Here is a 13,986-nt window from a genome sequence, read left to right as displayed (position 1 = left end):
GTCATCAATGTAGCACAGGGGCATATGGAGCTCACTGGTCACCTGGTGCTGGTTCTACTACTTTTTTCCAGCTGCTAAATTGCTTTCAACCTAAAAACACATTAAATACTTCCCCAATACTACTTCGGTATGTAAGAAATTGCTGTAGTTAGCACAAATGTTATAGGACTGCAATAGGGAAGTGAGGTTGTCTGTGAAGTTGTGAATGGTAGAGGAGGTGGGTCCACAAGAATCTCTCTATTAAGTAGTAGTCCACACTATGAAAAAGTATGAGAATCCATGATTTAAGAATTTAGGATCAGCTCTTTGATAGCCAAGTCAAAAAAAATGTACATGTGCATTAAAATCTAATACTATTTGAAAGCAATTTCTACAGAAGTAGGAAAAATCTGAAATTTAAGTAAAGAAATCAGCTGTATGAAGCAGCTAATTTTGCTTTTTAATAATTATCCACCCAGGTAGCCCATTGGATTGGTTTGAATTTTGTTTAAAAAAAAGTCAAATGAAATCAAACTGTTGTTTTTTTTTAAACTTACAACAAAAACATAGGTTTCAGAGTAGCAGCCGTGTTAGTCTGTATTCGCAAAAAGAAAAGGAGTACTTGTGGCACCTTAGAGACTAACAAATTTATTTGAGCATAAGCTTTCGTGAGCTACAGCTCACTTCATCGGATGCATTCAGTGGAAAAATACCATGTCTGACCCTCTGCTACATGTTAATGAGCTAGCCATAGGATCTCAGAACATGAACAATCTTCATTCAGATTTATAATTTAGGCATGCTTTTTTCAAAGGTGTTATCAAAACTATTTACATTGATGTTACTCTAAACTTTTAACGCTTGGCTTTAGGCTTCCTTTTAGCCTTCTTTCCCATCATTCAGTGATATGACAGAACGAGGAGCTAAAAATAAACAGCTACCTACTGAGACAACCATGGTAGCTGACAACTGCAAAGCACTGTCAATTCTGCTTTGTTCTGAGAATCTGAGATAGCACAGCTTCATCTCATTATTTCCAGCTTTGCCACTCAAATACTGCAAAACTGCAGTATACTTTGATGAGCAGCTCTGGTGAATTTTGTAGCAGCATTAAAGATGATAATATGAGCCTCAGTTTTGGAGACTGTGTAATAGCTTTGATAGACTCCAGCAGAGCTGATGAACTCCAGTGCCCAATCCCATGGGCTACTTTCCAACCATTTCCCCCCCCAAAATTCCCATCTCCCTCCACATCATATTTTTAACAATATGTTCTTTTCCATAACAATTTTATAACATGGTTACAAAAAATAGTTTTCTCCCCTTACATCGATACATTTTTGGAATATTCTTAATATACAGGATTTTCACTTAAAGACAATGTTGAAAATTATTTAGAATATGATTTTAAAGGTTTTTGATAAACGTGATTTAAGAGTTTGGAGAAGGGTGCACTATTAACTAGAAATATTTACAATAATGCTTTGCAAGTTCTAAATAAATAGAATTCTAAATAAGGAAGGTCTTAGCATTGGGTACAATCCACTATTTAAAGAAATTCTGCTTAGCTTTTTACTTCTGTATTTACTAATAACTACTGTGATGATTTGTTTCAGAGTAGCAGCCATGTTAGTCTGTATCCGCAAAAAAGAAAAGGAGTACTTGGCTTATGCTCAAATAAATTTATTAGTCTTTGAGGTGCCACAAGTACTCCTTTTCTTTTTGTGATGATTTGGCGAATCTGTCTATGCACAACTTACCACAATTTTATAACATCAACCAGAATTCATATAATTTGTGAAGTCAGTCATATTCTGTCAGGGCTGTGTTCAGGTATTTTAGTAGTCCCAGATCAGAGACAACAGAAGGTAGTTAAACCTTGATGGCTCCCATTCAAATTGGGAGTGTTTTAGGACAATGGGATGGCCACATCCTAAGTAAAACCAATTTTCTCCAACTTCTCTGCAAAGAGAGTGGGGTTGGGAGAGTGGAAAATCCCAAGAGAACAAAGATCAGACATTAACACTGGGTTTTAGAGACTGCAAGGCCGGGGGGGGGGGGGCGGGGGGGAGAAGAGAAGAGAAATCGGAGGAATTCACAGAGACAAGTATCAGAGGGGTAGCCGTGTTAATCTGTATCCAAAAAAACAAGGAGTCTGGTGGCACCTTAAAGACTAACATTTATTTGGGCATAAGATTTTGTAGGTAAAAAACCCCACTTCTTCAGATGCATGGAGTGAAAATTACAGATACAGGCATAAATATACTGGCACATGCAGAGAAGGGACTTACCTTACAAGTGGAGAACCAGTGCTGACAAGGCCAACTTTCTCCACTTGTAAGGTGACTCTTCAAGTTGGGCAAGAGAGAACAGAGGGGCATGCTTTCATAGCAGAGTGTCCTCCTTTCTTAACTACAGGACAAGCTGATAAAGGAGGAGGAAACTGGATGCAGAGGAAAGAGAGACTCCATGATTCAAAAGAGAAGCCATGTGCAAAAGGTACTGGCCTCCTAGAGCAGTGTTTCTCAGATGTGGCCACCAGGGGTTTTTCTTTCAGCCACAGCCTCCTGAGCTGTGATTAGGGGGGAAAGGGGGCGGGAGCGGGAGAGAAGTGGCAAAATAGCAGCCCCTCCCTGTTGCTCCTGGATGCACCGCCTTGGTGTTAGTTACTAGGGCCACCAGCAGGGGTTGGACCCTGCCCCCCTCCTGAGACACCTGGGGTACAACGCTGGAAGCAGGCAGACAGTAAGTTCCCCACCTTCCTGAGGGCAGTGGGGCTCAGGCTTTGGTCTTCAGCCCTGGGGAAGCAGGGCAGCAGGCTCTGGCCATGGGGCTTCGGGCTCTAGCCCTGGGCTCCAGCTGTGTGGCAGCAGGCCCCATGCTCCAGCCGCACAGCCTTAGACTCCATCCCCAGGCCCTGTCTGTGGAGCTTCGGGATCTAGACCCAGGGATTCAGGCTCCAACCCACAAGTATTTTAGGAAAAAATATGAGAGCGGCCACCAGCAAGAGTTGGTGGCCACACTCTGAGGCCACCAAAAATTTTGTCCTGAGAACCCCCGTCCTAGAGGACTCTGACATGAGCCCAAAGAATGCACAAGAGTGGTGAGGAAATGGAGGCAAATATATACAGAAATATATACAGGTATTTTATTATTTTGTCTAGATCTGTACATTTCTGATGCTAGCTAACATAAAGAGCTATTTGTTTTTGGAACCCTTACAATGCTTGTGTCTCTATTTGCTTCCATTATCACATGTCCCTGGAGAGGTGAACTGTAAACCTACATTTCCTACAAGGTTGGAGCTCAGAAAGAGAATGTGCTAAAGCTACTGGGGACTGGGAAGTCTGAGGGGTCAGCACTTGTCCTGCGTGCCTGCCTGGGTCAGCAGGGCCATGAAGTCCCATTGTCATGAAGTGATAACAGACAGAGTCTGGGCCCAGGAAGGGTGCAACAGGTGCCACAGAAAGAGACAGTGTTGCAGCCAAAAGTTGTGATATCCGGATGAGAGCGCTTTACCAGCTTTGTGACAATTACACTCAAAATATACATAACGACCATTCCACTGTTTAAATTAAACAATGTTTGTTTAAAAATCCACAGCCTACTTGACTAATAAGTGCAGTCACTGGTAATTGTTAAAAGTTTGGCAGATTACTAGGAAAATGTGTTTTGGGAAGACAGACAAAAGAAGGAGAAAGAAACAGTGTCGAGAATCGAAGAAGTTGACTTCCTTTGGAGTTGAGATAAGAGTTTTTTGATGGAGGGCCAAATATATCAAATATATCCCTAACATAAAAGGTCAGGATAGATTCATTTCTTACCTCAACACAGAATATACTTCCTGTTTTAGGCCTTCTCTCAACAGAGGCAGCAACATAATGGCCATCAAGTGTTATCATCCTTGCCATAGAGTTCTCCCACATAGAAAGTGCTATACAACTTCACCGAAGAAGGAGCAGTGGAGATAGTCCTCACCTGAACACTGATACATTTTAATTCTTGTATTCTGGTGCCTGGACACCACAGTAATAGGAGTGCTAGGTATGGAGAAGAGGAAAAGAGAGCATGCACAAATACAGAAATAAATACCACGTGTGGGTGTAAAGGCATCCCGATCATCTACCTGTAGATTAAGTAGCAATAGAAAGGCAGAGTTAAGGATGTGTGTGGCAACAATTTTAAATTTCTTGGCTTTCAAATATCAATAATAACTGAAGTCAAAGTTTACTTCTGACATTGTTACAATCTTAATGTAATTATGCTTTTTGTGTAGGTATTCATAATAAAATGAAACTGTTTATATAGTGAAACTTTGATTTGTTGATTTAGTTATGAATCTAACCCGGAGTTTGATTTGGTTCTAGCTGTGGGCCAGATTATCAGTTACTGGGACAAGTGCTGGATTTCTTGAAACCGATTGTGCATTCCGAAATTTTATGCACAATCAATCAGTAGAGGGAGATGGACTATAAGACAGTAACTCTTAATATGTTGTCCACACTATGGAAAAAGTTTGAGACTCTGAATTGTAGCCCATCAGGTTTTGTTTTTAGATTAGGTGAAATTATTAATTGAAAATTAAATTAATTATGAATTTAGGTCTTGTTTCCATTTGTACATTGCTCCAAAAATGGAGTTGATCCATTTTTTTTGTTGGCATCCTTTCGTCTGCGAGAGATGGTGGGAATTGCAGTCTATGATGTAGATGGTTTGCAATGTCTCATGTGACTGAATAGGCCAATCCAAGATTTGCATGATCTTTGGCAGTTATTGCAAATATATTTTGGTTGGGAGCTGCTTGCTTCCTACGGGCTCTTTTCTCCTCAAGCTGGAGGAGCCAGCTCCTGTCATGGACCTTGATACCCTGATGGAGACAATGGCGCCACTTGTTACGATCACTTGCTAAGATTTCCCATTGGTCAGGATCAATTACAAATTCCTTCATATCACGCTTGGGATGTCCTGTTGTTCTTGCTCCTTCTGATAGCTCCCCACATAGCCTATCCTTGGGTATGCATCCATCTTCCAACCTCAGATGGCCCAGCCAGTGCAGTCATCTTTGCTTGAGCAGGGCTGTCGCAGTTGGTAAATTTGCCCTTTGAAGAACCTCTCCATTGGTGACTTTATCTTGCCATTTGGTGTTGAGTATGCAGTGTAAACAACATAGGTGGAAACTCTTCAACCTTTTCTCCTGATGAGCTTAAGTTACCCATGTTTCCCCACCATACATGAGTGTGCCGAGGACACAAGCTTGGTACCCTACCATTTTGGTCTGGATAGTAAGCTTTGAGTTGTTCCATGCGCTTTTAGTTAGTGCTAAAGGTGGTGGCAACCTTTCCAATGCAAACATTTAGTTCTTCATCCAGTCCGAGGTTGGTAGTCACAGTAGAACCTAAATAGCTGAACTTTTGGGCTACTGCTAGCTGGTTTGCATTTAAGGTAATTGAAGGATCTTGTGGAATCCCCTGTCCTAATACAACTGTTTTCTTGATGCTGATGGTGAGAGCAAATGCCTGACAGGTACTTGAAAAGCAGTTCATGAGTTCTTGTAATAGATCTTCATTGTGGGCAGCATCATCAGCTAATAGAAGTTCCCTGATTAGCACCTTTTTGACTTTGGTCTTTGATTTAAGTCGGGACAGACTGAAGTGTTTCCCATTTGATCTTGTGTGGAGATACACTCCATCTTTCATGTCCTTAAATGCACAGTTCTAGAGTTCTGAGAAGAAGATTCCAAAGAGCGTAGTGGCAAGAACAAATCCTTGCTTCGCTCCGCTTTTCATCTCAAAGTTGTCCGAAGTGATCCGTCAAGCTGGACAGTTGCTCTCATGTTGTTGTGGAAGGAATGCTTAAGACTTAACAGGGTTGATGGACATCCTATCTTTTCTAGTATTGCAAATAGACCTGCTCTGCTCACTGTGTCGAATGCTTTGGTTAGGTCCACAAAGGCGATGTACAATGGTTGGTTTTGCTCTCTGAATTTTTCTTGGCGTTGTGGCAGAGAAAATATCATGTCTATAGTTGATCTCCCAGCCCTGAATCAGCACTGTGATTCAGGGTAGACACGATTTGCCAGCTGTTGTAGGCAGACTAAGATTACTTTTGTGAAAGCTTTTCCTGCTACGCTTAGAGGTGAGATACCCTTGTAATTGGTGCAGTTGCCCTTTTCACCTTTATTTTTATACAAAGTGATGATGTTTGCGTCACGCATCTCTTGTGGTACCTCATCCTCTTTCCAGCACTTAAGTAGCAGCTGATGAAGATATGGTAATAGGCTGTCTTTCCCACACTCGAGGATTTTCGCTGGGATGCCATCTTTTCCAGGAGCCTTGCCACTTGATAGCAAATCAGTGGCCTTGCTTAGCTCTTCTACAGTGGGCTCCATATGTAACTCTGGCATGACCTGTAGAGATGGTATTTGGTCCAGTGATTTGCTGGTGATGTTTCTTTCTTATGCGTATAGCTCTGAATAGTGTTCAACACAACGAGAAAACTGCTTGCTTTTATCTGTAATGATTTCACTGCTGTGCGATTTGAGAGGGGCAACCTTGTTGACAGCGGGACCTAGAGCTTTCTTCAGGCCGTCATACATGATTTTGAGGGTTCCTTTGTCTGAGGCTGTCTGTAGCTCTTCACAGAGCTTGACCCAGTAATGATTTGCACAGCATCTGCTTGCTTGCTCTATCTCGATTTTTGCATGATCCATTTAGGGTTTTTTCATATGTACGTATTTGCTAATAGTCTGAACAAATAATTTGCAAACTAGAAATAAATTCACTATTATTTGTGTTGTTTTAGGAGAATATGGAGCTTCCTCTACAATCATTGGTGGTTAAACAACACAGCAAGTTCTTACATGGAAAAATAATATTGGGAAAGTATAAAACTTTTTTAGCTTACTGTATTGTGATTGAGAACTGGAAACATGGAGAGCCAGCATCATGTGACCAGTTAGCTCTTTGCAGACAACCAGCAAGTGCTCCAGTGAGCCATAGTTTGCAAACTACTCAGCTATAGTAATGCAACTTACATACTGCAAGAACTTCTCTGAACTAACAGCATCTGACACTTTGCAAGCCTTCAAAAACTTGATATCCTTGCAACATGGTTCAAATCACATCTTGCAAACCATATGTCTCTATTTCCCTGTAATACCTCAGGGCTTTGTAATGGGGCCATTATGGTACTTTCCAGTGACATGTTTCCCACTTGCTTCGGTTTTCCATCATTACAGTATAACACCGTCATGGTGATTACACACCATGCATTTTTTTCCTCTCTCTGCTTTGGCTGCAGTCTCTGTTCTGCTACAGTGTCTGGCAAAGATTCAGGATTAGATAGCTCCAAATTTTCTAAACCTCAATTTGGAAAGATTGAAATAATGTTGGCTGGTTTGTGACCTGTGTCTGTGATGCCTGTAGCAATTTCCAGACTTCAGGCAGTCAGCTTTTGCAGAGGGAGCATGAGATAATGAAGTGCAGCAAGTAGCCAAGGGCAGGCAGCTACTGACAAAAATAAGGGGGAAGGGCTCACAAGAGTTGGCAGCTACTTGACCGAGTCCAACTAATCTTTGGAATTAAACTTCAATGTCCCTATTTAAGGAAAAAACACTTTTACTGTACCTTGAATTTAAAAAGGTACAATTATTTTAGAAGAAATCCTTTAGGAAATGTAGAAACCCTGATGACTCCAGTCGGCACCAAGTTGCCAACTGGGCCATTAAAAGTCAGGTTAGCTGTGCAGTGAAGGCCTTGAGCTAAGGCAGGCTCCCTACCTACCCTCGCTCTGCACGGCTCCTGGAAGCAGCCACCGGGTCCCTGTAGCCCCTAGGCACTGGAGCAGCCAGGGACTGGGAGGCTCCACGCACTGCCCCCACCCTCAGCGCCAGCTCCGCAGCTCGCATCGGTCGGGAACCGTGACCCCAAACAGAGCCGCATGGCCACCCATGTGCCTAGAGGCCGCGGGGACCTGGCAGCCACTTCCTTGGAACCACGGTAAGGCGCCAGGACCCCGCCCCCCAACCCCTGAGTCCCCTCCTGTGTCTCAACCCCTCATCCCCTGCCCCACCCCAGAGCCCGCACCCCCCAGCTGGAGCCCTCACCCCCTTACACCCCAACTCCCTCCTGTGTCCCAAACCCCTCATCACTGGCCCCATCCTCAGCCAGAGCCCTCACCCCCCCTGCACCCAATTCCCTGCCCCAGCCCAGAGCCCACTCCTGCACCCCAACCCCTCATCCCCAGCCCCACCCCAGAGCCTGCACCCCCAGCGCAAAGCCCATAACACCCCTCCCTTCCCCCAACCCCAGCTCCCTGTCCCATCCCAGTCAAAGCGAGTGAGGATATGGAAGAGTAAGCGACAGAGGGAGGGAGATAGAGTGAGTGGGAGGCGGGGCCTCGGAGAAGGGGCGGGGCAGGGGTGTTCGGTTTTGTGTGATTAGAAAGGTGGTAACCCTAAGGAAATCACAGAACTACAGGCCTCTATCCAAAACATCAGAAAAATACAGACATGAGCATAGCCATGATTACAATAACTTTAATTAAGAGAAAAAACCATTAATACCTCACCTGTTCCAAAGAGAATCAGAAGAGAAAAAGAAAACAGCAAGTAACAAAAGGGGGGCCTCATCCAAAGCCAACTGAAGTCAATGGAAAGACTCCCACTGACTTTAATGGGTACAGCTCAGGCCTAAAAGTGGGTAAATATGAGAAACAAAGTTTCTGTTCTTTTCAATATAAGAAAAAAAAATATGAAGTAGGCAGAATGTTACTAGCTAATAAAGGCTCAATTTTTCACATACTTGACCATTTTTCTCTATACTGTATATAGAATCTCTGATTATTCTTGAAGGGGTATGGTACTACTTCGTGGCTACAGTCTCTTGACAAGTTTTCATGCGATTTAAATGGTGCAAAGGTGAGGATCTCTCGAGGCATCTAGATAGACTTATGTGTAGTGCTGGGGAGGAGCCGGTGGTCGTGGTACATGTAGGTACCAATGACGTAGGGAAGGGTAGGAGAGACATCCTGTAGGCCAAATTTAGGCTGCTAGGAAAGAGACTGAAATCCAGGACCTCTATGATGGCATTCTCAGAAATGCTTCCAGTTCCACATGCAGGGCCAGGTAGGCAGGCAGAGCTTCAGAGTCTCAATGTGTGGATGAGATGATGGTATAGAGAGGTGGGGTTTAGATTTATTAGGAACTGGGGAAACTTTTGGGATGGGGAGCCTATACAGGAAGGATGGGCTCCACCTAAACCAAAGTGAATCCAGACTGCTGGCACTTCACATTAAAAAGGTTGCAGAGCAGTTTTTAAACTAAGAGATGGGGGGAAAGCTGATTGCTGAAGAGGTGCTAGTGGATTGGACAGAGACTTCTCTTAGAGGAGAGTCTATTGACAGAGATTCTCTAGGTTTTAGTCAGGAGGAAGGGATGGAAGAGGATAAAGCGTGGGCCAGATCAAACGAGAAACATTCACATAAAGAATTCACACACATCAGAAAAGGGCAGACAAATAAGCAGTGATAAGTTTTTAAAGTGCTTGTACACAAATGCTAGAAGTCTAAATAATAAGATGGGTGAACTAGAATGCTTTGTGTTAAAGGAGGATATTGACATAATAGGCATCACAGAAACCTGGTAGAGTGAGGGTTTCTCAACCAATGGGACACAATCATTCCAGGGTACAAAATATATCGGAAGGACAGAACAGGTCGTGCGCGGGGGGGAGGGGAGTGGCACTATATGTGAAAGAAAAGGTAGACTCAAATGAAATAATTTTAAATGAATCCACATGTTCCATAGGATCTCTATGGATAGTAATTCCATGCTCTAATAAGAATATAACAGTAGGGATCTATTATCGACCACCTGACCAGGATAGAGATAGTGACGATGAAATGCTAAGGGAGATTAGAGAGGCTATCAAAATAAAAAACTCAATAATAGTGAGGGATTTCAACTGTCCCCATATTGACTGAGTACATGTCACCTCAGGACAAAATGCAAAGACAACACTTCGATACTTTAAATGACTGCTTCTTGGAGCAGCTGTTCCAGGAACCCATAAGGGGAGAGGCAACTCTCGATCTAGTCCTGAGTGGAGCGCAGGATCTGGTCCAAGAGGTAACTGTAACAGGATCACTTGGAAATAGTGACCATAATATAACAACATTTAACATTCCTGTGGTAGGAAGAACACCTCAACAGCCCAACACTGGCATTTAATTTCAGAAAGGGGAACTATGCAAAAAATGAGGAGGTTAGTTAAACAGAAATTAAAAGGTACAGTGACTAGAGTGAAATCCCTGCAAGCTGCATGGACACTTTTCAAAGACATCATAATAGAGGCTCAACTTAAATATATACCCCAAATTAAAAAAACACAGTAAAAGAACTAAAAAAACAGCCACCGTGGCTTAATCACCATGTAAAAGAAGCAGTGAGAGATAAAAAGGCATCTTTTAAAAAGTGGAAGTCAAATCCTAGTGAGGTAAATAGAAAGGAGCATAAACACTGCCAAATTAAATGTAAAAATGTAATAAAAAAAGCCAAAAAGGAGCTTGAAGAAGAGCTAGCCAAAAACTCAAAAAGGTAATAACAAAATGTTTTAAGTACATCAGAAGCAGGAAGCCTGCTAAACAACCAGTGGGGCCCCTGGACGATCGATACACAAAAGGAGCACTTACAGACGATAAAGTCATCACAGAGAAACTAAATGAATTCTTTGCTTCAGTCTTAACAGTTGAGGATGTTAGGGAGATTCCCAAACCTGAGCCATCTTTTATAGGTGACATATCTAAGGAATTGTCACAGATTGAAGCATCACTAGAGGAGGTTTTGGAATTAACTGAGAAACTTAACAGTAACAAGTCACCGAGACCAGATGGCATTCACCCAAGAGTTCTGAAAGAACTCAAATGTGAAATTGCGGAACTATTAACTATGGTTTGTAAACTGTCCTTTAAATCAGCTACTGTACTCAATCACTGGAAGATAGCTAACGTAACGCCAATATTTAAGAAGGGCTCTAGAGGTGATCCTGGAACTTACAGACCGGTAAATCTAACGTCAGTATCTGGCAAATTAGTTGAAACAACAGTAAAGAATAAAATTGTCAGACATATAGAGCATAAATTGTTGCGCAAAAGTCAACATGGCTTCTGTAAAGGGAGATCATGTTTTACTAATCTATTAGAGTTCTTTGAGGGGGTCAACAAACATGTGAACAAGGGGGATCCAGTGGACATAGTGTACTTAGATTTCCAGAAAGCCTTTGACAAGTTCCCTCACCAAAGGCTCTTATGTAAATTAAGTTGTCATGGGATAAGAGGGAAGATCCTTTCATGGATTGAGAACTGCTTAAAAGACAGGGAACAAAGGGTAGGAATAAATGGTAAATTTTCAGAATGGAGAGGGGTAACTAGTGGTGTTCCCCAAGGGTCAGTCATAGGACCAATCCTATTCAACTTATTCATAAATGATTTGGAGAAAAGGGTAAACAGCGAGGTGGCAAAGTTTGCAGATGATACTAAACTGCTCAAGATAGTTAAGACCAAAGCAGAATGTGAAGAACTTCAAAAAGATCTCACAAAACTAAGTGATTGGGCAACAAAATGGCAAATGAAATTTAATGTGGATAAATGTAAAGTAAAGCACATTGGAAAAAATAACCCCAACTATACATACAGTATGATAGGGGCTAATTTAGCTACAACTAGTCAGGAGAAAGATCTTGGAGTCATCACGGATAGTTCTCTGAAGACATCCACGCAGTGCGCAGCAGCAGTCAAAAAAGCAAACAGGATGTTAGGAATCAATAAAAAAAGGGATAGAGAATAAGATGGAGAATATCATATTGCCCTTATATAAATCCATGGTACGCCCACATCTTGAATACTGCATACAGATGTGGTCCCCTCATCTCAAAAAAGCATTAGAAAAGGTTCAGAAAAAGGCAACTAAAATGATTAGGGGTTTGGAACAGGTCCCATATGAGGAGAGATTAAAAAGGCTAGGACTTTTCAGCTTGGAAAAGAGGAGACTAAGGGGGGATATGACAGATGTATACAAAATCATGAGTGGCGTGGAGAAAGTGAATAAGGAAAAGTTATTTACTTGTTCCCATAATATAAGAACTAGGGGCCACCAAATTAAATTAATGGGTAGCAGGTTTAACACAAATAAACTTCTTCACTCAGCGCACAGTCAACCTGTGGAACTCCTTGCCTGAGGAGGTTGCGAAGGCTAGGACTTTAACAGGGTTTAAAGAAAACTGGATACATTCATGGAGGTTAAGTCCATTAATGGCTATTAGCCAGGATGGGTAAGAAATGGTGTCTCTAGCCTCCGTTTGTCAGAGGGTAGAGATGGATGGCAGGAGAGAGATCACTAGATCATTACCTGTTAAGTTCACTCCCTCTGGGGCACCTGTCATTCATTGGCCACTGTCGGTAGACAGGATACTGGGCTGCATACTTGGTCTGACCCAGTATGGCCATTCTTATGTAAGCTGGGGTTTGTTTTACTCTGCATGTGTGGTCTGAGAGCACCTAGCTCATTGCAGGCGCTATCATAATGCAAAAAAAAACAACTTAAAAAAATATAATCCACACGCAGGACAATGTTTCTCTGATGCCACTGGAGCTAGATAAAGGCATTCAAAGGTATAATCTGGTTCTTAGTAGTTCTTAAAGTCAGATTCTCTTCCTCTCCCACACCATCAAATGCAATAGCCTAAGAACATAAGAATGGCCATAATGGATCAGAACAATAGCCCATCTATCCCAGTATCCTATCTTTCAACAGGGGTCAGTGCCAGATCATTCAGAGGGAATGAACAGAACAGGGCAATTATCAAGCAATCTATCCCCTGTCCCTCAGTCTCTACTTCTGGCAGTCAAAGGCTTAGGGACCCAGAGGTTGTGGCCCTGACCATCTTGGCTAATAGCCACTGATGGACATATCCTCTTTTTTTTTTTTAACCCAGTTATACTTTTGGCCTTTGCAACATCCCCTGGCAACAAGTTCCACGGGTTGAATGTGTATTGTGTGAAGAAGTATTTCCATATGTTTATTTTAAACCTGCTGCCTATTAATTTCATTAGGTGGCCCCTGGTTCTTATGTTATGTGAAGGGATAAATAATTCTCTATTCACTATCTCTATACTATTCATGATTTTATAGACCACTGTCATACCTCATCGGCATATCTGGGGCTGCTTCTTAGATAGTAATCTGAATTTAATGTCACCCCTTAATTTTGATAATGAATCTCAAAAACCACTATATCATTCCACCAGGAATCCATCCTGTTAAATTATTTTACCTTTCCTAGGAACACTTGTAAAATAAATAAGAATTATTTCTGCCTCTAACTGCTGTTCCCTCATACTATTCCTACTTTTATTAAGAACTGGTAAATCTAATACTCTTAAAATTCCTGAGAAAGCATTTCTGTTCTACTGACCTGCATAATATAACAGATAAACATTTGGTAAGCATTTTTTTTTGCTTGGTTCCAAGACTACCACTGATGCACAAGTTATTTCATTTATCTATCTTATTATTTAGCTATTATTAATAGCTAAAACAAATATGACCCAATCTTTTCACCTCACTCATGTTATTTAGTTTATAGATGCAGAATTTTTTTCTGCATCTTTGGGGGATATCAAATTATATTTACATATCAAGCAAAATAGTTCTCCATGGTTTCTTATTTATACTATGGAACTTGAGTATCCATAGCACCATGAGTAGGTATCCCAGTACACCACATGCTGCTATCTGGTACAATGCCTTTTGGTAAATTTGCACAATGCGTTGCAGGATACTAATTACTTGTCCAGTGATCTCCAAGCGCTTAGGGTCAAGCTCCCAGCATGCAACTTTCTTCATCCCATAATTTTCATACCGTTTTCCTCCCAAAGATCCCACAAAACCCCACAGCACTTTTGGGTGAATGCCATCTCTTACAGAAGTCTGGAGCCCACAGAGCTCTGCAC

The 13,986-nt window shown here is 41.9% G+C and overlaps 1 protein-coding gene across 2 annotated transcripts in view; it reads right to left on the bottom strand.

The window, feature by feature from the left end:
* The window catches only part of C10H7orf50 (chromosome 10 C7orf50 homolog), a 210,391-nt gene that overhangs the window by 181,135 nt on the left and 15,270 nt on the right, over positions 1 to 13,986 (bottom strand). The window lies entirely within an intron of this gene.

This window comes from Dermochelys coriacea, chromosome 10, assembly GCF_009764565.3.
Source record: "Dermochelys coriacea isolate rDerCor1 chromosome 10, rDerCor1.pri.v4, whole genome shotgun sequence".
NCBI classification, from domain to species: Eukaryota; Metazoa; Chordata; order Testudines; family Dermochelyidae; genus Dermochelys; species Dermochelys coriacea.
This window is presented reverse-complemented; position numbering and strand designations above follow the sequence as displayed.